This window comes from Odocoileus virginianus, chromosome 5 (assembly GCF_023699985.2).
Source record: "Odocoileus virginianus isolate 20LAN1187 ecotype Illinois chromosome 5, Ovbor_1.2, whole genome shotgun sequence".
In the NCBI taxonomy this organism is placed as follows: domain Eukaryota; kingdom Metazoa; phylum Chordata; class Mammalia; order Artiodactyla; family Cervidae; genus Odocoileus; species Odocoileus virginianus.
Window position 1 is genome coordinate 64,087,459 of NC_069678.1, and position 21,607 is coordinate 64,109,065.

The window sequence follows — 21,607 nt, forward strand, 5'->3', positions numbered from 1 at the left end:
AAAGAGCAAACAGGAATATCAGAATCCGATTCTGTGGGTTTGTGTGATTTTTTTTTTTTTTTTTACACCTCAACACAGAGAAAACTGATTGAGAGGGGACAAGAGTAAAGGATGAGAGTTTACTATTATTGTATAGGATGAGGAGAAAGATGGTAGCCTGGACCACATGGTAGCAGTGGAGATGGAGACAAATCGGCACATGAAGAAATGTGTCAAAACTTCAGTTGGTCTTGGTGATAAAATGAAAGTGAAAGGTGAAAAAGAGAAATATGTCAAAGATACACCCAGCTTTCTAGCTTGTGAAATTAAATAGATGGTGCCAATCCCTTAAACAAGCAACATCAGGAGAAGGGCAGATTAGAGGGATAAGAGCATGACCTGGATTTATGTGGAGTTTGAGATGCCTCTGAGATATAGTAAGGAATCATTCCTTTTTGAATTGAATCACTCAGGGTAACTTATTGCCAGGCACTGTTCTAGGAAATGCAGATACAGCTCAGGACAAAAGAAGTAAAATTCTTGCTTTCATGGAGTTTACTTTCTAGACATTCTAAAGAGACCATCAAGCCAGTTGGACATATAGATCTGGAACTCAAAGGTGAGGTGTGGGCAAGAGCTGTTGAGAATTGCTGATGTACAAACAGAAGATTCAGAGCTATAAACATGTTTCTCAATGATTCTGCCTCGTTCATGATGACACCCCAGCCTTAAGGATGATATTCAAAGCCCTTCATGAAATTACATCTGCCCACTTACTCAGCTTTCTCTCTTGCCACTCCCTCACATGCACTGTAGGCAGAAGCCACTTTGAATATTAATATTACAGCTTCCTAAACTCGACATGCTAATACCTCCTTGCCTTTGCATGTGCCGTTCCTTCTACCTAGAATGCCTTCCTCCTTACCCTCACTTTTTGACGGCCTTATTATCATGAGCACTAAGACTCAGTTTAAGTTTCTCCTCCTCAGATTCCTTAAAAACCTGGGAATGGAATTGCCATATGACCCAGCAATCCCACTGCTGGGCATATTCCCCAAGGAAACCAGAACTGAAAGAGACACATGTACCCCAATGTTCACTGCAGCACTATTTACAATAGCCAGGACATGGGAGCAACCTGGATGTCCATCGGCAGATGAATGGATAAGGAAGTTTTGATACATCTACACAGTAGAATATTACTCAGCTATGAAAAAGGAATGCATTTGTGTCAGTTCTAGTGAGGTGGATGAACCCAGAGCCCATAAGAGTGAAGTAAGTCAGAAAGAGAAAGACAAATACTATATATTAACACATATATATGGAATTTAGAAAGATGGTACTGATGATCCTACATGCAGGGCAGCAAAGGAGACACAGACATAAAGAACAGACTTTTGGACTCAGTGGGAGAAGGAAAGGGTGGGAAGATTTGAGAGAATAGTATTGAAACATATACATTACCATATGTAAAACAGATGACCAGTGTGAGTTTGATGTATGAAGCAGGGCATCCAAAGCCAGTGCTCTAGGACAACCTAGAGGCACGGGGTGGAGAGGGTGCTGGGAGTGGGGGTTCAGGACAGGGGGATACATGTATACCTACGGACAATTCATGCTGATGTATGGCAAAAAACCATTACAATAGTGAAAGTAATTATCCTCAATTAAAATAAGTACATTAATTTTTCTTAAAAAAAGAAGTTTCTCCTCCTCTGGTAACATCAGTAAATTTTCCACCCTTGTCCCAACCTCAAACCAATACAGAAGTCCCTCTTTTTAGTCTGTTAGGGTCCTATGTCTTCCTCTATCACAGTACTCATCACACATTATAATCATTTTTTTCTTACATTCTCTTACAGTAGCCAGTAAACTTTTTAAGTGTCCTTAAATTGTGCCTGACACACAATTGGTCCTCAAAATGTTTAAGTGAATCACAAACTGATAAATTAATGAAAAGTAGAGCGACTTCACTTTCACTTTTCACTTTCACACATTGGAGAAGGAAATGGCAACCCACTCCACTGTTCTTGCCTTGAGAATCCCAGGGACGGGGGAGCCTGGTGGGCTGCCGTCTATGGGGTGGCACAGGGTCGGACATGACTGAAGTGACTTAGCAGCAGCAGCAGTATTTTACCTGCTATATTTAGAATTTTTTAATTGACAACGAGAATAAAGGAAAAAAATTTCCTCCCAAAAGTGCATTATTTAACAAAATTTGGAAAAGTAGGAGTAAAGTTTATAAAATGTGTGAATTATACATAGTGAATCTATATGATGGGCTATATATTCATATAAAATGCCCCTGAAGAGTCTGTGAAAATGGGGAAACAATACACAAAACCTAAAACTTTATGTATCATATAATACTTACTGGTAGGGGTCTGAGGGGGAGGTGAGGAAGTTTTAAAAAAAAGTACACCAAAACGCTGACAACAGTTTCCCTAACAAACTGTGACTGATTATTTTTATATCACTATTGCCCACATTTTCCAAATCTTATACAAAGAACATATGTAATGTTTAGAATTTTAAAAGTTTATCTTTAAAAAGCCACCAACCATGAATCTTCTAAATCAAAAATGTTTAAGAGAATGTAAGGAACCACTATACTGTTCTCCATAGTGGCTGTACCAATTTACACTCCCACCAACAATGTAGGAAAGTTCCCTTCTGTCTACACCCTCTCCAGAATTTATTATTTTTAAACTTTTGGATGATGGCCATTCTGACCAGTGTGGGGTGATACTTCACTGTAGTTTTGATTGCATTTCTCTAATAATTAGCAATGCTGAGCATCTTTTCATGTGCCTGTTGGCCATCTATATGTCTTCTTTGGAGAAATGCCTATTTAGATCTTCTGCCCATTTTTTGGTGGTGGTATTTGGTTTTTTGATACTGAATTGTATGAGATGTTTTGTATATTTTAGAGGTTAATCCTTTGTCAGTCACATCATTTGCAAATATTTTCTCTCACTCTGTGTGTTGTCTTGTTTATGGTTTCCATCACTGTGGAAAAGCTCTTAAGTTTAATTAGATCCCTTTTATTTTTTTTACTTCCATCACTCTAGAAGATATATCCAAAAAGACACTGCTGTAATTAATGTCGAAGAGTGTTCTATGTTTTCCTCTAGGAGTTTTATAGTGTCCAGTCTCACATTTAGGTCTTTAATCCATTTTTAAATTTATTTTTGTGTGTGGTGTTAGAGAATGTTCTAATTTCATTCTTTTACAAGCTGCTGTCCAGTTTTCTCAACACTACTTACTGAAGAGACTAGAGGTTCTTTAAAAAACTAAAAACAAAACTACCATATGATCCTGCAGTCTCACTCGTGGACATATATCCAGACAAAACCACAATTCAAAAAGATATGCAACCCAATGTTCAGTGTTCACTGCAGCATTAGTTACAACAGCCAAGCCATGGAGGCAACCTGAATGTCCACTGACAGGTAAATGATAGAGATGTGGTACATGTACAATGGGATATTACTCAGCTGTAAAAAAAAGAACGAAATAATGCCATCTGCAGCAACATAGATGGACCTAGAGAATATCATATGAAGTGAAGTAAACCAGACAAAGACAAATATCATATGATATTGCTTATACTGTGTTGTAAAACAGGAACAAATGTTGTCAGTCAATTACGTGTCAAAAACAAACTCAAAGAAAAGAGATCAGATTTGTGCTTACCAGAGGCAAGGGGTGAGAAGAGAAGAAATTAGATGAAGACAGTCAAAAGATATAAACTTCCATTTAAAAGTACTAGAGATGTAATACACAACATGACAAATATAATTTTGTATGTTATATATGAATATTGTTAACAGAATAAATCCTAAGAATTCTCATCACAAGAAAAAAATTTCTTTAATTTTGTATCTATAGGAGATGATGACTAGTCACTAATCTTATTGCGACAATCATTTCATGATGTATATGTCACATCATTATACTGTACACATTAAATTTATATTACTACATGATATTAAATATGTAAACATAATAGTAAAATTTAGAAAATTCTAAAAATGCTACTAAAAAGCTACTAGAACTTATCAATGATTTCAGAAAAGCTGCAGAATACAAAATTAATACAAAGAAACCTGTTGCATTTCTATACATTAAAAATGAAAGATCAGAAAGAGAAATTAAGGAAACAATCTCACTTATCATCAAATCAAAAAGAATAAAATACCTAGGGATAAACGTACTTACGGAGACAAAAGGCCTGTACATTAAATCATAGCTAATGCAATGAGGCAAGAAAAGGCTGTAAAAGGTATATAGGTTGGGAAAAAATAAAACTGTCTTTCTTCATAAATGACATGATTATCTCCAGCGGATATTTTAAAGAATCAACAATAACAAGAACAAAAACTCCTAGAACTAATAAGTGATTTCAGCAAGGCTGTAGGCTACAAAGTTAATACACCAAAGTTAATCACTTTCCTATACACCAGCAATGAACAAGCAGCAACTGGAATTAAAAAAGATATTATCATTTCTATTAGCACTCAAAAAATGTTAAATAGATATAAATCAAACAAAATATATACAATAGCTATATGAGGAAAAGTATAAAACTCTGAGAAATACCAAAGAAGAACCAAATAAATGTAAAAATATTCATGGCTAGGAAGACTCAATACTGTCAATATGTCCACTCTTCCATAACTGATTTATAGATTCAATACAATCTCAATCAAAGCTCCAGTGAGTCATTTCGTGGATATCGACAAACTGATGCTAAAGTTTACATGGAGAGGCAGAAGACACAAAATAGCCAACGTTATATTGAAGAACAATTTTGGAAGATGGAGTCTACCCAACCTCAAGATTTATTATAAAGCTACAGTAATCACAACAGTGTGGCATTTCAAAAGAACAGACAAATAGATTAATGGAACAGAAATAGATACACATAAATATAGTCAAATGGTCTCTGACAAAGGCAAAAAGCAAAACAACACAGGAAAGATAGTCTTTTCAACAAATGATGCTGTAACAATTAGACATCCATGTGCAAAAAATTAAATCTTGACAAAGATCATACATCCTTCACAAAAAAAATTAACTCTAAATGGATTATAGGCCTAAATGCGAAACACAAAACTATAAAAGTCATGGAAGATAACACAGAAGAAAATCCAAAGGACCATCAGTGTGGCAATAAACTTTTAGATTTAACACCAAAGATATAATCTCTGAAAGAAATAATTGGCAAGCTGGACTTCATCAAAACTAAAAATTTCTGCTCTGCAAAAGACAAGGTCAAGGACTTCCCTGATGCTTCAGTGGATAAGAATCCACCCGCCAATGTAAAGGACACAGGTTTGATCCCTGGTCTGGGAAGATTCCACATGCCACAGAGCAACTAAGCCCATGCACCACAATGACAGAAACCAGCACACTCTAGAGCCCACACGCTGTAACTACTGAGCCCCCGTGTCACAACCACTGAAGCCTTTGCTCCCTTAGAGCCCACGCTCAGCAACAAGAGAAGGCAGCGAAATGAGAAGCTCACACACTGCAAGTACAGAATAGTCCCCGCTCGCCACAGCTAGAGGAAGCCCACACCCAGCAATGAAGACCCAGTGTCACCAAAAATAAATAACGTCTTTTTTAAAAATGACAATGTCAAGAGAATGAAAAGATCAGGCCACAGACTAGGAGAAAACATTTGCAAAAGACATATTCGATAATGGACCGTTATCCAAACATAAAACAAACTTTAAAACTCAACAATAACAAAACAAACGACCCAATTTAAAAATGGACCAGGACTTTCCTGGTAGTCTGGTGGCTAAGAATCTGCCTGCCAATGCAGGGGACACAGGTTCGATCCCTGGTCTGAGAAACTAAGCCAATGTATCACAACCACTGAGCCCATACACCACAACTACGGAAGCCCTCGCACCCCAGAGCTTGTACTCTGCAACACAAGAGTAGCCCCATCTCGCAGAACTAGAGAAAACCCACACACAGCAACGAAGACCCAGCACAGACCAAAACAAATAAACAAGTAATTTTTTTAATGGGCTAAAGATCTTTATAGATGCCTCACCAAAGAAGATCTGCAAATGGAAAGTGAGCATGTGAATAATGCTGCACATCATATGTCATCAGAGAAGTCAAAACAATAGTGAGTGAGATCCCACTACACACTTATTAGAATTACCAAAATCCAAAACACTGACAACACTTAATGCTGGTAAGGATAGGTACTCTCATTTCCTGCTGGTGGGAATGCAGCTAATTTGGAAGACGGTTTGGTAGTTTGTTTTTTTTTTTCAAAACTAAACATACTCATAAGATCCAGTAATTGTGCTCCTTGGTATATACCTAAATGAAATGAAAACTTATTTCCACACAAAATCTTGCCCACAGATATTACAGCAATTTTGTTCATAACTGCCAAAACTTGGAGACAACTAAGATATCCTTCAGTAAGTGAATGGAAAAATAAACTGGGGTACGAACAGATAATGGGGTATTATTCAGAACTACAAAGAAATGAGCTATCAAGCCAATAAATGATATCAAGGAAAACTAAATGTAAAGTAAAAGAAAACAATCTGAAAAAGTTAAATACCACATGATTCCAAACACACAGTGTTCTGGAAAAGGCAAAATTGTGGAAACAGTAAAAAAGTGATTGCCAGGGAATGGGGGGTTAGAGGGAGAGAAGGAGTAGGCAGAACATAGAGGATTTTTAGGGCAGAAAAACTATTTTATATGATACTGTAATTGTCTATACACACCATTATACACTTCTTCAAACACAGAATATACAACACCAAAAGTGAACCCAAATGTAAACTATGGTCTCTGGGTGATAATTACATGTCAAAGATTCTTCAGTTGTACCAAATATACCACTTTGGTGCAGGCTTTTGTAAGTGGAGAAGTCATGTGTGCTGTGGGGAGGAGGTATATGGAAACTCTGTATACTTTCTGTTCAATTTTGCTGTAAACCTAAAAATGCTCTAACGATAGCTTGTTAATTAATTTTTTAAAAATATCTCCAGGATATGCAGTGAAAGGAAAAAAAGAACAGGATAAATACAATTTAGGCATCTACATACACATGTATCATGTATGTACATACATTTACACACACAAATACATATGCATAAAAAAAGTCTAGAGTCCATAATGTTAAAAGAGACCTTTAAGAGATGTGAGGTCAATTTTTAAACATTAGGATAAGCTCTATATAACAAGATATGATTAACAGTGAGACTAATTTTAAAAATGTTGATATTATGCAATGTTATTTCTTTATTTTTTGTACTTCTCTTTTTACATTGAGCTTCTTTTAAAATAACAAGACTGTTGAAAAATAAGTTGAAAAAAAAAAGAAAAAGAAGTTGATCAAATGAAAAATTTAATACACAAATTATAAACGTGTCCAGGCTATGTTCAACTCTAACAAAACTGAAACTGCTCAATTAAGAAATCTACAGAGAAGACACTCTGTCACAAAATTCCTAAACAGCCTGTAAAAAAGATAAAAATACTAAGATGAAGTGCTTTTTCCTTCTTAAGATAAACAACATTATTCTTGTGGTTCCTAAAGACATCAGATCAGCTATTTAGACATTTGCAAAACAACTTCCTCAATGTAGTTTCTAGAGCAGCTTTGGGTGAATAAAATGACTTGGAGGATATCCCTTGTTAACTGATAATTTTTGTTTTTCTTTAAAAGAAGTGTGGTGACATCTGGAAAGGGGAAAAGAATAAATTAATGCTCGCAGCCATTCAGTCTACTAAAATATTTTCTTTTTTTTTTTTTAAGATTTTTTTGATGTGGACCATTTTGAAGTCCTTACTGAATTGTGTTGTAATACTGCTTCTGTTTTATGTTTTGGATATTTTTTTTTTTGAGGGGGGCAGATACAAGGTCTATGGGATCTTGCCTCTCTGACCAGGGATTGAACCTGCACCCTGTGCACGGGAAGAAGTCTCAACCACTATACCACCAAGGAAGTTCCTAAAATGTTTTCTCTGTATGAGTCACAGGCATGAAATGTACATTGTATGGAATATAGTTAAAAATTATGTAATATCTTTGTATGGTGATTTATCGTAACCAGACTTACTGTGGTCATCATTTTGAAATGTATAGAAATACCAAATCACTATGTTGTGTAACAGGAACTAACACAGTGTTTCAGTCAGTCAGTCAGTTCAGTCGCTCAGTCGTGTCCGATTCTTTGCGACCCCATGAATCGCAGCATGCCAGGCCTCCCTGTCCATCACAAACTCCCAGAGTTTACTCAAATTCATGTCCATTGAGTCGGTGATGCCATCCAGTCATCTCATCTTCTGTCATCCCCTTCTCCTCCTGCCCCCAATCCCTCCCAGCATCAGGGTCTTTTCCAATGAGTCAACTCTTCACATTAGGTGGCCAAAGTACTGGAGTTTCAGCTTCAGCATCAGTCCTTCCAATGAACACCCAGGACTGATCTCCTTTAGGATGGACTGGTTGAATCTCCTTGCAGTCCAAGGGACTCTCAAGAGTCTTCTCCAACACCACAGTTCAAAAGCATCAATTCTTCGGCGTTCAGCTTTCTTCACAGTCCAACTCTCACATCCATACATGACCACTGGAAAAACCATAACCTTGACTAGACAGACCTTTGTTGGCAAAGTAATGTCTCTGCTTTTTAATATGCTATTTAGGTTGGTCATAACTTTCCTTCCAAGGAGTAAGCGTCTTTATAATTTCATGGCTGCAATCACCATCTGCAGTGATTTTGGAGCCCCCAAAAATAAAGTCTGACACTGTTTCCACTGTTTCCCCATCTATTTGCCATGAAGTGATGGGACCAGATGCCATGATCTTAGTTTTCTGAATGTTGGGCTTTAAGCCAACTTTGTAACTCTCCTCTTTGACTTTCATCAAGAGGCTTTTAGTTCCTCTTCACTTTCTGCCATAAGGGTGGTGTCATTTGCACATCTATTTCTGCTTTATTGACTATGCCAAAGCCTTTGACTGTGTGGATTACAATAAACTGTGGAAAATTCTGAAAGAGATGGGAACTCTTGAGAAACCACTTGAGAAACCTATATGCAGGTCAGGAAGCAACAGTTAGAACTGGACATGGAACAAGACTGGTTCCAAATAGTTTGAAAAGGAGTGCTTCAAGGCTGTATATTGTCACCTGCTTATTTAACTTATATGCAGAGTACATCATGATAAACGCTGGGCTGGAAGAAGCACAAGCTGGAATCAAGACTGTCTGGAGAAATATCAATAACATAGTGTTTAGGTCAATTATATATCAAAAACAAACTCATAGAAAAATCATATTTGTGTTTACGAAACATGAGAGGAGGGAAGGAACTGGATGAAGGTAGTCAAAAGGTAGAAACTTCCAGTTATAAGATAAATAAGTACTAGGAATGGAATTAACAACATGATAAATATAATTAACCCTGCTGTGTGTTATATATGATGGCTGTTAAGAGAGCAGATAGTAAGAATTCCCACCACAAGAAAAAAAATGTTCTATTTCTTTAGTTTTGTATCTACAAGATGATGGATGTTCACTCCACTTATTGATAGTCATTTTTTCATCATGTATGTAAGTCAAATCACTATGTTATACATCTTAAACTTATATAGTGCTGGATGTCAATTACATCTTAAGAAAACTGGACAAAAAAAGAGTATGTATTTAGTTAAAAATCAATGAAGAGAACAACTTTTTTCTTCATATTTATATGAAGAAAGCCAGGCGAAAGACAAGACAAACAGCACTTTAACTACAAACGAGAAAATAAAAAATGAAGAAACCACAATTCTAAACTATGCCCACCCACTAATTTCCTTTCCAAAAGCTTTCCTGATTTAAAAATAAATAAAAATGAACTAAAATTCATATATTTATCAAGTATGAAATGAAAAGATGATTTACTTATTATCCAGTATATTTCAATCTCCTGTGATACCTCAAATACTTGGTGGGACTGCCCCAGGGGGAAAAAAATATGCCAAAATTCTTGGTAATTTTATGTAGTGCTGTCAGAGTTTCAGTCTGGAAAACCATCCAAATAGCATTCTTCACAATTTCCAAATACTTCTCACAAGAGATTCATGATTTATTTCTTAAAACTTAAGAGAAATTAGTAACCTTTTTTTCCGAATAAACTTTCTTTACTAATGCATAGTACAATGAATCTTATCATCCACCATTTCCACATTTCTGTTTGCTGTTTGCTGCTAAGTCACGTCAGTCATGTCCAACTCTGTGTGACCCCATAGACGGCAGCCCACCAGGCTCCCATCCCTGGGATTCTCCAGGCAAGAACACTGGAGTGGGTGGCCATTTCCTTCTCCAATGCATGAAAGTGAAAAGTGAAAGTGAAGTCGCTCAGTCGTGTCCGACTCTTCCCGACCCCATGGACTGTAGCCTACCAGGCTCCTCCGCCCACGGGATTTTCCAGGCAAGAGTACTGGAGTGGGGTGCATTGCCTTCTCCGTTTGCTGTTTACCTTCTGACAAATCCATTTTGAATTAAAAAATAATAGCATTTTGGTTTCCCTGGTGGTCCAGTGGATAAGAACTGCCTTCCAACGCAGGGGACATAGGTTCAGTCTCTGGTTACAGATTCGATCTCTGGTCAGGTAATTAAAATCCCACAGCCATGGGGCAAGTAAGCCCGCATGCCTCAACTACAGAATCCACATGCTCTGGAGCCTGCGGGACACAACCAAAGAGAAGCCCATGCGCCACAACGAAAAATTCCACATGCTGCAAGTAAGACCCAACGCAGCAAAAAGTAAATAAATATTTTTTTAATAGCATTAAAGAAGAGAAAGGGAATTCTGGTGGCTCAGCAGTAAAGAATCTGACTGCAATGAAGATGTGGGTTCAATCTCTGAGTCAGGAAGATCCACTTGAGAAGGAAATAGCAACCCACTCCAGTATTCTTGCCTGGGAAATCCCATGGACAGAGGAGCCTGGTGGGTTACAGTCCATGGGGTCGCAAGAGTCAGACATGACTAGCAACTAAACCACCGTCACGAAAATGAGGAAACTCTTTAACTCAGTAAATACAGATAAAGCTACTAGATGAGGTTTATTACTAAACTTTATTGTTAATGATTTGAAAAGACAGTGAAGACTAAATAGATCTATTTTGGAAGGCAGAACTACATTTGATATGAAAATATCCATTGAGACCTAAATGTCAGTTTCAGAGAGTCACTTATCTAACCAGACCATGCATTAAGACAGTCGATAAATCACAAACTGATAAATGTAAAAGATACTCAAATCCATGCCCTTAAAGGGCAGGTGAGGGTAACCAGCTTCTCTCACGTGGCAATAAATAGAACATTTTATCCACTGAGGATTTAAAGCCAGTAAAAACTCCTGACAGAACTTTAGGGACTGATTCTACAGAATACATCTCAGTCACATAGTACAACCAACGAAAACACTGCAGGCTTCTGGGATTTGTGTATGCTTGAGCATCTTCCCCAAATGGTATTCTGCAGCAAAAGGAATATAGATATTGATTTAGAATTTTTCATGTGCGTTTAGCTATACCATCAAATAAAATGAGCTTTGAGGAAGTTTTTCATCTACTGTAACCGTTTCTACCTGCTTCCTTTTTTAGTAACAAATATCAATCCCTTGTCTACCTTGAATGTCTCTCAATATGTTGGCCTGCCATCTCTTGTTATTTCTTATTTCCATCTCAGTTCTTTTGTTTACAGAAAAATCAACTGTTACACTCACTTCTATTCCCTCTCTTTTCCTATATTTGCCAGTCTTCTACGTTCATGCATGGAACTAAAACTAGCCTAAAAATGTTCAGTTTTTAAACCTAGCAAGGCTTTTTTAAAGTAGCAAATATGAAGAAAGGGAGAGTACAAGTAATACTTACTCAGATTGTCCTCTTTCAGAGCTAAAGGGTTAAGCAATGTAAATGGCAATACGAGATAAAAAGACTGAGGAAAGGACAAGAAACACTGTAAAGGCAGGACATGCATATTCAGTGGCTTCCCGGGTGGCTCAGTGGTAAAGAACCCACCTGCCAATGTAGGAGACACATTAGACGTGGGTTTGATCCCTGAGTTGGGAAGACCCTCTGGAGGAGGAAATGGCAACCCACTCCAGTATTCTTACCTGGAAAATTCCAAGGACAGAGGAGGCTGGTGGGCAACAGTTCATGGGGTTGCAAAGAGACTTAGCAACTGAGCATGCACGCATATCCAGAAGCTGATTTGGTAGTTTTCCCTCAAGTATACATCCTGCAAACATTCTTAGAATTCTTCAGGATTGCATCCTCCATTTAAAGACACTAAATCAATGCACAGCTACTGTGTAATGATATAAATAAAACGTACTATTTATGTGTTCTCTTAAATTTGAAATGAAAAAAACTTAGTACTAAACAGACATTTATCCTCACATATGAGTTGTACTGCAAAATTCAGACTTAAATTCAAGAAAGTAGGGGAAACCACTAGGCCATTCAGGTGAGACTTAAATCAAATCTCTTACAATTAAACAGTGGAAGTGGCAAATAGATTCAAGGGATTAGATCTGATAAAAGTGCCTGAAGAACTATGAACGGAGGTTCGTAATATTGTACAGGAGGTGGTGATCAAAACTGTCCTCAAGAAAAAGAAATGCAAAAAGGCAAAATGGTTGTCTGAGGAGGCCTCACAAATAGCTAAGAAAGGAAGAGAAGCAAAAGACAAGGGAGAAAAGGAAAGCTATATCCATCTGAATGCAGAGTTCCAAAGAATAGCAAGGAGAGATAAGAAAGACTTCCTAAGAGATCAATGCAGAGAAATAAAGAACAATAGAATGGGAAAGACTAGAGATCTCTTCAAGAAAACTAGAGATACCAAGGGAGTATTTCATGCAAAGATGGGTACAATAAAGGACAGAAACGGTATGGACCTAACAGAAACAGAAGATATTAAGAAGACGTGGCAAGAATATACAGAAGAATTATACAAAAAAAGATCTTAATGACCCAGATAACCAGGATGGTGTGATCACTCACCTAGAGTCAGATATCCTGGAATGTAAAGTCAAGTGGGCCTTAGGAAGCATCACTACGAACAAAGGTAGTGGAGGTGATGGAATTCCAGTTGAGCTATTTCAGATCCAAAAAGATGATGCTGTGACAGTGCTGTACTCAATATGCCAGCAAATTTGGAAAACTAAGCAGTGGCCACAGGACGGGAAAAGATCTGTTTTCATTCCAATCCCAAAGAAAGTAAAAGTGCAAGTCACTCAGTTGTGTCCAACTCTTTGTGACCCCATGGACTATACAATTCTCCAGGCCAGAATACTGGAGTGGGTAGCCTTTACCTTCTCCCAAGGTTGGGGAGAAGTTGGGGATCTTTCCAACCCAGGGATCAAACCCAGGTCTCCTGCATTGCAGGCGATTGTTTACCAGCTGAGCCACAAGGGAAGCCCATCCTAAAGAAGGGCAATGCCAAAGAATGTTGAAATTAGTGCACAATTGAACTCATTTCACATGTCAGCAAGGTAGTGCTCAAAATCCTCCAAGCTAAGTTTCAACAGTACGTGAAGCAAGAACTTCCAGATGTGTAAGTTGGATTTAGAAAAGGCAGAGGAGCCAGAGATCAAATTGCCAACATCCATTGGATAATAAAAAAAGCAAGAGAATTCCAGAAAAACATCTACTTCTGCATCACTGACTATGCGAAAGACTTTGTGTGGATGAAAACAAACTGGAAAACTCTTCAAGAGATGTGAATACCAAACCACCTTACCTGCCTCCTGAGAAACCTGTATGCAACTCAAGATGCAACAGTTGGAACCAGACATGGAACAACAGACTGGTTCAAAATTGGGAAAGAAGCATGTCAAGGCTGTATATGTTCACACTGCTTATTTAAATTACATGCAGAGTACATCATGTGAAATGCCATGCTGGAATCAAGACTGCTGGGAGAAATATCAATAACCTCAGATACGCAGATGACACCACCCTTAGGGCAGAAAGTGAAGAAGAACTAAAGAGCCTCTTGATGAAAGTGAAAGAGAGTGAAAAAGCTGACTTAAAACCCAAACATTCAAAAAACTAAGATCATGGCATCCAGTCCCATCACTTTATGGCAAATAGATAGGGATAAAGTGGAAATAGTGACAGACTTTATTTTCTTGGGCTCCAAAATCACTGCAGATGGTGACTGCAACCATGCAATTAAAAGACGCTTGCTCCTTGGAAGAAAAGCCATGACAAACCTAGACAGCATATGAAAAAGCAGAGACATTACTTTGCCAACAAAAGTCCATCTAGTCAAAACTACTCTCTGGTAATCATGTATGGATGTGAGAGCTGGACAATAAAGAAGGTTGAGTGCAGGAGAATTGATGCTTTCTAACTGTGGTGTTGGAGAAGACTCTTGAGAGTCCCTTGGATTGCAAGCAGATCAATCAATCTTAAAAGAAATCAATCCTGAATATTCATCGGAAGGACTGATGCTGAAGTGGAAACTCCAATACTTTGGCCACCTGATACAAAGAGTCAACTCCTTAGAAAAGAACCTGATGCTGGGAAAGATTGAGGGCAGGAGGAGAAGGGGATGACAGAGGACCAGACGGTTGGATGGCATCACCAACTCAATGGACATGAGTTGAGAAAGCTCTGGGAGATGGTGAAGGACAAGGAAGCCTGGCATGCTGCAGTGCATGGGTCAAAAAGAGTAGAACACAACTGAGTGACTGAACAACAACAATGAGTGGTATCAAGTGCCAGTAGGCAAAAACCTTCACCTGTGCAGCACAGAGTATTACTTGTTCACAGATTATAAAGTCATCATGATAACCAACCTAAACAGTTAAAGACTACAATAAGAACTTTTACTGTTTTCTGGGCTGTCTTAAGCACTCCTTGATCTTATCTCGAAGAAGAACATAATATTGACTATGGTTTGATTGGTTGTTCAGGTGCTAGGTTGGGTCCGACTCTTTTGACCTGATGGACTGCAGTGCACCAGACTTCCCTGCCCTTCACTATCTCCAGGAGTTTGCTCAGATTCCTGTCCACTGAGTCAGTGATGCTATCTAACCATCTCATCCTCTGCCACTCTCGTCTCCTTTTGCCTTATGTCAGTACCTCAGTAACCTCTGATGATGCCAAGATAACTATGAATGCTTGCAGCCTCCATACTTAAAAATGCCACTTTGCAAGCTATTAAGTATACAGTCTATATATAAGAAATAAAACACTAGGTCAAGTTATTTAATTAACAAAATAAACTTAACCTCTATAAAAACTCAAGGATGTCAGAATCTTAGGATTAAAGAGGAACTTAAAAGCATCTAGGAACTATTAAGTAATAATATTAATAGTCTTGGCCATTTTCCCACCCAGTACACTCCAATCTACCAGTAGCTTCTCCTAATCCTATCTTCCACATGCTTGGATGTGAGCAGCAGTGAAAGAAAATGTGTAAGTTAAAAAAAAAAAAAATCACTCTTCTCCCAGGAATCTGATCCGCTCTCTGGTTTGGACTTATTAATCACTAATCAGGTTCATCCACTCCTACAGCAGCACAATTTCCTTTACAACAACCTTGCCAAGTGCATTCAACCAGTCTCTGAATGAACACTCCTAGGACAGGGAGCTCAGTATATAATGAGCTTTGTACTGAGCTGAATATACAGCTATAAGTTTAAAAGTTTGATAACATTTTAAACTGCATATTCTCTACTAACATAACGAGTCCCTTGGATATCAAGGAGATTAAACCAATCAATCCTAAAGGAAACCAATCCTGAACATTCACTCAAATGACTGATACTAAAGCTGAAGCTCCAATACTTTGGCCACCTGATGCCAAGAGCCAATTCATTGGAAAAAATCCTGATGCCGGGAATGACTGAGAACAGGAGGAGATGGGGACAAAAGAGGATGAAATGGTTGGATGGCATTAGTGACTCAATGGACATGAGTTTGAGCCAACTCCAGAAGATATGAAGGACAGGGAAGCCTGTCATGCTGGAGTTCCTGGAGTCACAAGGAGTCGGAGACAACTTAGCTACTGAACAATAACAAGAATTATAAACACCTACACTTGCTTGAAAGACATATAGAACCAAAAGTCTCTGTCCTGATAATTTCCACTAACAGTTCCTGGCTATGTTTTCTGAAATCAATCCCTCTTCCATTTGACAGCCCATCAGAAAGTTTAAGACAAACTTCTTGGGCTCCCCTCATGGTTGAGGGGTTAAGAATCAGCCTGCCAACGCAGAGGACATGGGTTCGAACCCTGCTCTGGGAAGATCCCACATGCTGGGAGGCAACTAAGTCCCTGCACCACAACTGCTGAGCATGCGTTCTACAGCCCACATGCTGCGACTACTGACACCTGGGCACCTAGAGCCTCTGCTGTGCAACGAGATAAGCCACCAAACGGGAAGCTGGCAAAACACACCCAGAGAGCACCCCCAGCTCTCCACAACTAGAGAAAGCCCTCGAGCAGCAACCAACACCCAGTGCAGACAAAAATAAATCTTAAAAAAAAAAGACATACTTCTTGCTCTTTGCCCCACCCCCCTCAACTCTTTTCACTTTCAATATTTTTAATTCCTTCAGTTAGTCAGAGGATTGTTATATGAGTGGTAACGAGTGCCTCAATCAGGGTGCTGGTAAGGGGATAAGGAATAAGGAGATACAAGCAAGAAACTTGAGACGGCAGAATGAACAACATCATATATGAATATTTATATGCCCACATACAGGAGAGAGACTAAAGTGACTGAGATTTCAGGTCTGATGTCTAAGAGGATAATGATACTATTAACAGAAAAGGGGAACCCAGGGATAAAAAGCTAAAGAAAGATGGGGGATTCAGTGTGAGACACAGTGATTTTGAAATTTGTAACAAACAACTTTGGATAAGATCTCTTCCAAGTCCCATTCCATTAGATACCCTTGTCAAGGAAAAGGTGCAACCATGTTATTGAAACTAGAAATTACATATCATATAAACACATTCATCCAGTATTGCAGTGCTTACTTCTGTAAGGCACTATACAAAATACAATAAGCCACAAAACCCAGTTCCTGTCCCCATTAACACTGCATTTTAATAAGCAAGATGTTTATAACTAATCAGAACTCAAGACTGAATGTGGCTATGTCTCACATTAGAAATATAAAATGCTCAATTATTAAGAGAAATATTTTTTCCCTTTCCAGTGAGAATATTCACACATGAAAAGGCATTCTTTAACTATGAAGAACAAGGACATATAAATAACAACTTTCTATTCTGGGTGTAAATACAGGAAAACACTAGCCATAGTTTTTAGGAGTGAGTTAAAGTACCCTGCACAATTATATCTATTGTCAAAGATTAATGCTTGAATTGTATTATCAGTCAAAAGAAGAGCATTGTTTAAAATGTTCACAAGCACAATTGTTCTGGCTTACAACTGGAATATGTCATTTTTCTCAATATTTTTAATTTTAAATAATAAAAAATGACACCAGTTTGAAAATAGAGCTATGAGTTTAAAGCCTTATAAAGATAAAAACTGCATATTCTCTAACTGTTCTAGAGTTTCCTATTACTATATATTATGATATCATTTTAAATTATTATGTCTACTTTAGTAGTTTTACAGGTAACCAATTTTACAGGAAGTCTATTAAAAAGTAGTTTAGTAGGAACTTAACTATATTCTAAATTGATAACATAATCACAGAAAAATAATTCAAATAACTCTGAACATCTACTTCGACTATACATCTTTAGAGGGATATATTCTAAGGACATAAACTGGCCACGAAATCTTTACTTGGTAAATCAGTATCAGTACAGTAATTCCAAATCTTTACTTGGTAAATCAGTATCAGTACAGTAATTCCAAAACTATCATATGTGTGTGTGTGGTGTGTGTGTACTTGTGCGTGCATGCTTAGTCGCTCAGTCATGTCTGACTCTTTGCGACCCCATGGACTGTAGCCTGCCAAGCTCCTCTGTCAATGGAATTCTCCAGGCAAGAATACTGGAGTGGGTTGCCATGCCCTCCTCCAGGCATACATGTGTGTAAGACAGAATAAATATAAATGAGTAAATATATTAATATGGCTGAGAATCAGAATTCTCCCTGTAGGAAAAGGGAGACATAAATATAAACTGAGTAAAGGTAAAGCTGAACTCTGTGGTTTTGAACTTGAAGGTATCCTCTAAAATCATGATTTCTTTTAAAACATGTGCGTGTGCGCGTGTGTGTGTGTGTGTGTGTGTGTGTCCATTTAAAGGGCCCAAAAGCAATGATACTCCAGTAGTAACAAGCTTTTTGAATGCCCAAATTTTGGTTTCTAAGTACCATTTTTCCACTAAAACGAACAAGGGTGCTGGTGGTAAAAGAGGGTGATAAAAGTGTTGATTCCAAACCTCAAGCAGACAATATATAAGGTAAGCCTGGAACACTTGTTGTACAAAAAAGGAAGAAGGTACCCAAATGCCAATATGGACATATACAAAGGTCATAGGAACTACTTTGAAGGGACTAATCAAATTTGAGATAACTCAATCATCAAAAAAGAATAATGCTAACACGGGCTTCCCTGGTGGCTCAGTGGTAAGAAACCACCTGTCAATGCAGGAGACCTGGGTTTAATCCCTGGTCCAGGAAGATTCAACATGCTGCGAGTAACTAGGCCTGTGCACCACAACTATTGAGCCTGTACTCTAGAGCCCAAGAACAGCAACTACTGAGCCCACGTACCACAACTACTGAAACCTGTACACCCTAGGGCCCACGTTCCACAACAAGAGAAGCCACTGCAACGAGAAGCCCACTTGGCAAACTACAGAAAAGCCCGTGCAGCAGTGAAGACCCAACACAGCCAAAAATAAACTAACTAATTAATGTAATTATTTTTTAAAAGAATAATAGTAACAGATCATCACACTGGATAAATTTTTTAAAAAGGAATCATTGGTTACACAACGAAACTAAAAAGGAAAGGAGAAGGAATACATTTTCTTTAGAGAGACAGTCAACCAACATATGTAGATGGAATGAGAGAACTGGAAAACCATTATTTGCAAACCACCAATGCCATGGTTGATTCAGAAAAGGATCGTCTATGTTTACTAAAACCACTGTTATAGAAAAAAATTAATAGAAAACAGAATATTCAATGATAAAGTAACACCCCCAGAGATTAATTATTAAATACAAAACAGAATATATATCTTTAGAACGTAGGAATCTGTCTAACCTAAGCGGTCAACCTTAACATCACCAATAACTTACAAATTATCATCATATTACTCTTGAAGTAATCAAATGAAAAGTTTACAATAACTACCAAATAATGACAAGCTTAGGAAAAAAAACACATAGCCTGCAACTGTGAGGAAACAATCAAATTCAGTTTGTGAGACATTCTACATACAACTGGCCTGGACTTTTCAAAACTGTCAAAGTCTTGAAAGACCAAAAAGAGAAAAAGGAAGGAAGACAGGAGGAAAAAGATGAGGATTGTTCTAGAAAAAAGAAAACAGAGAGATGTGACAACTAAATATATTTTATAATCTCTTCTTAAATTTAATATTTTTTTTCCTGAAAAGTTATAAGGGAAATTACTGGAACATTTGGGTAAATATGAATTTTTTTCATACGGCCTATACATTAGGTAATATTATCAAATAAAAATCAAATTATTTGGGTATGCTAATAGCATTATAGTTATGTTAAGAGGGTGTCCTAGATCTTAAGAGATGCATGACAAAATATTTAGGAAGACAGTGTCATGATGTTTCCACTTAACTTTCAAATGGTTCAACAAGAAAAAAAAGTGTGCATTTGTGTGTGTGCTTCCAGGTGGCACTAGTGGTAAAGAACTCACCTGTCAATGCAGGCAGACGTAAAAGATGTGAGTTGCATCCCTGGGTTGAGAAGATCCCCCGGAGGAAGAAATAGCAACCCATTCCAGTATTCTTGCCTGGAGAAACCCATGGACAGAGGAGTCTGGTGGACGATAGCCCATGGAGTGACAAAGAGTTGGACATGACTAAATTGACTAAGTGCACACACACGCACATATATGTGTATGTATGTGTGCGCACACACACCCTAGAGAAAAAGCAAACGAGCCATAATGGTAACAAGTGAATCTAGGTGAAGGATATATAGGTGTTATATTACTCTTTCAACTTTTTTTATAGGTTTATAACTTTCAAAGGAAAGTTAAGTTGGGGGAAAAAAGTAGGGTGGAAATTAAATTGACTTTAGAGCAGCTGATCAGATTTTATAACATTTAACTACTTTTTCACCCTATCTATAAGACCCAAAATCCAATAAAAGTCCAGAAAGGTTGGACTGAAAAATAAAAGTAATAATTTTAACAAATAATAAGTAATTACAAGCTAGTCCATCGTTAATTTCCAATTACAGCTGTTAGTGTTGTTATTTAGTCACTAAGTTATGTCCAACTCTTTTGCAACCGACCATAGCCCGCCAGGCTCCTCTGTCCATGGGATTCTTCAGGCAAGAATACTGGAGTGGGTTACCATTTCCTTCTCCAGGGGATCTTCCTGACTCAGGGATCAAATCTGAGTCTCCTGCATTGACAGGCAGATTCTGGTGAGAATTCTGTGAAAGATGACATGTGCTAACTCATTTAGGATGAGTAATTGTGAATATTTAACTTATATGCAGAGTACATCATGAGAAACGCTGGGCTGGAAGATGCACAAGCTGGAATCGAGATTGCCGGGAGAAATATCAATAACCTCAGATATGCAGATGACACCACCCTTATGGCAGAAAGTGACGAGGAACTAAAAAGCCTCTTGATGAAAGTGAAAGAGGAGAGTTACAAAGTTGGCTTAAAGCTCAACATTCAGAAAACTAAGATCATGGCATCTGGTCCCATCACTTCATGGCAAATAGATGGGGAAACAGTGGAAACAGTGTCAGACTTTATTTTTGGGGGCTCCAAAATCACTGCAGATGGTGATTGCAGCCATGAAATTAAAAGACGCTTACTCCTTGGAAGGAAAGTTATGACCAACCTAGATAGCATATTAAAAAGCAGAGACATTACTTTGCCAACAAAGGTCTGTCTAGTCAAGGTTATGGTTTTTCCAGTGGTCATGTATGGATGTGAGAGTTGGACTGTGAAGAAAGCTGCACGACGAAGAATTGATGCTTTTGAACTGTGCTGTTGGAGAAGACTCTTGAGAGTCCCTTGGACTGCAAGGAGATCCAACCAGTCCATCCTAAAGGAGATCAGTCCTGGGTGTTCATTGGAAGGACTGATGCTGAAGCTGAAACTCCAATACTTTGGCTACCTAATGCAAAGAGTTGACTCATTGGAAAAGACCCTGATGCTGGGAGGGATTGGGGGCAGGAGGAGAAGGGGACGACAGAGGATGAGAGGGCTGGATGGCATCACCGACTCAATGGACATGAGTTTGAGTAAACTCTGGGAGTTTGTGATGGACAGGGAGGCCTGGCATGCTGCGATTCATGGGGTCGCAAAGAGTCGGACACGACTGAGAGACTGAACTGAACTGAATTGTGAATTAACAAAAGCTTTCTTATATTTCCCCCAAACCCAAATATGACTACCAAACAAAAATTTTTACCCAG

At 38.1% G+C, this 21,607-nt stretch overlaps 1 protein-coding gene across 8 annotated transcripts in view; it reads right to left on the bottom strand.

Moving 5' to 3' along the window:
• The window catches only part of ATG4C (autophagy related 4C cysteine peptidase), a 96,934-nt gene that overhangs the window by 69,706 nt on the left and 5,621 nt on the right, over window positions 1-21,607 (bottom strand). For 2 of the 8 annotated variants that reach the window (XM_070468050.1, XM_070468051.1), the window contains exon 2: window positions 12,128-12,321. The exons of the other annotated variants lie outside the window; for them this stretch is intronic. The gene's annotated coding sequence lies outside the window, so the exon portion shown is untranslated. The remainder of the gene's footprint in view (window positions 1-12,127; window positions 12,322-21,607) is intronic. 8 annotated transcript variants of the gene reach the window in all.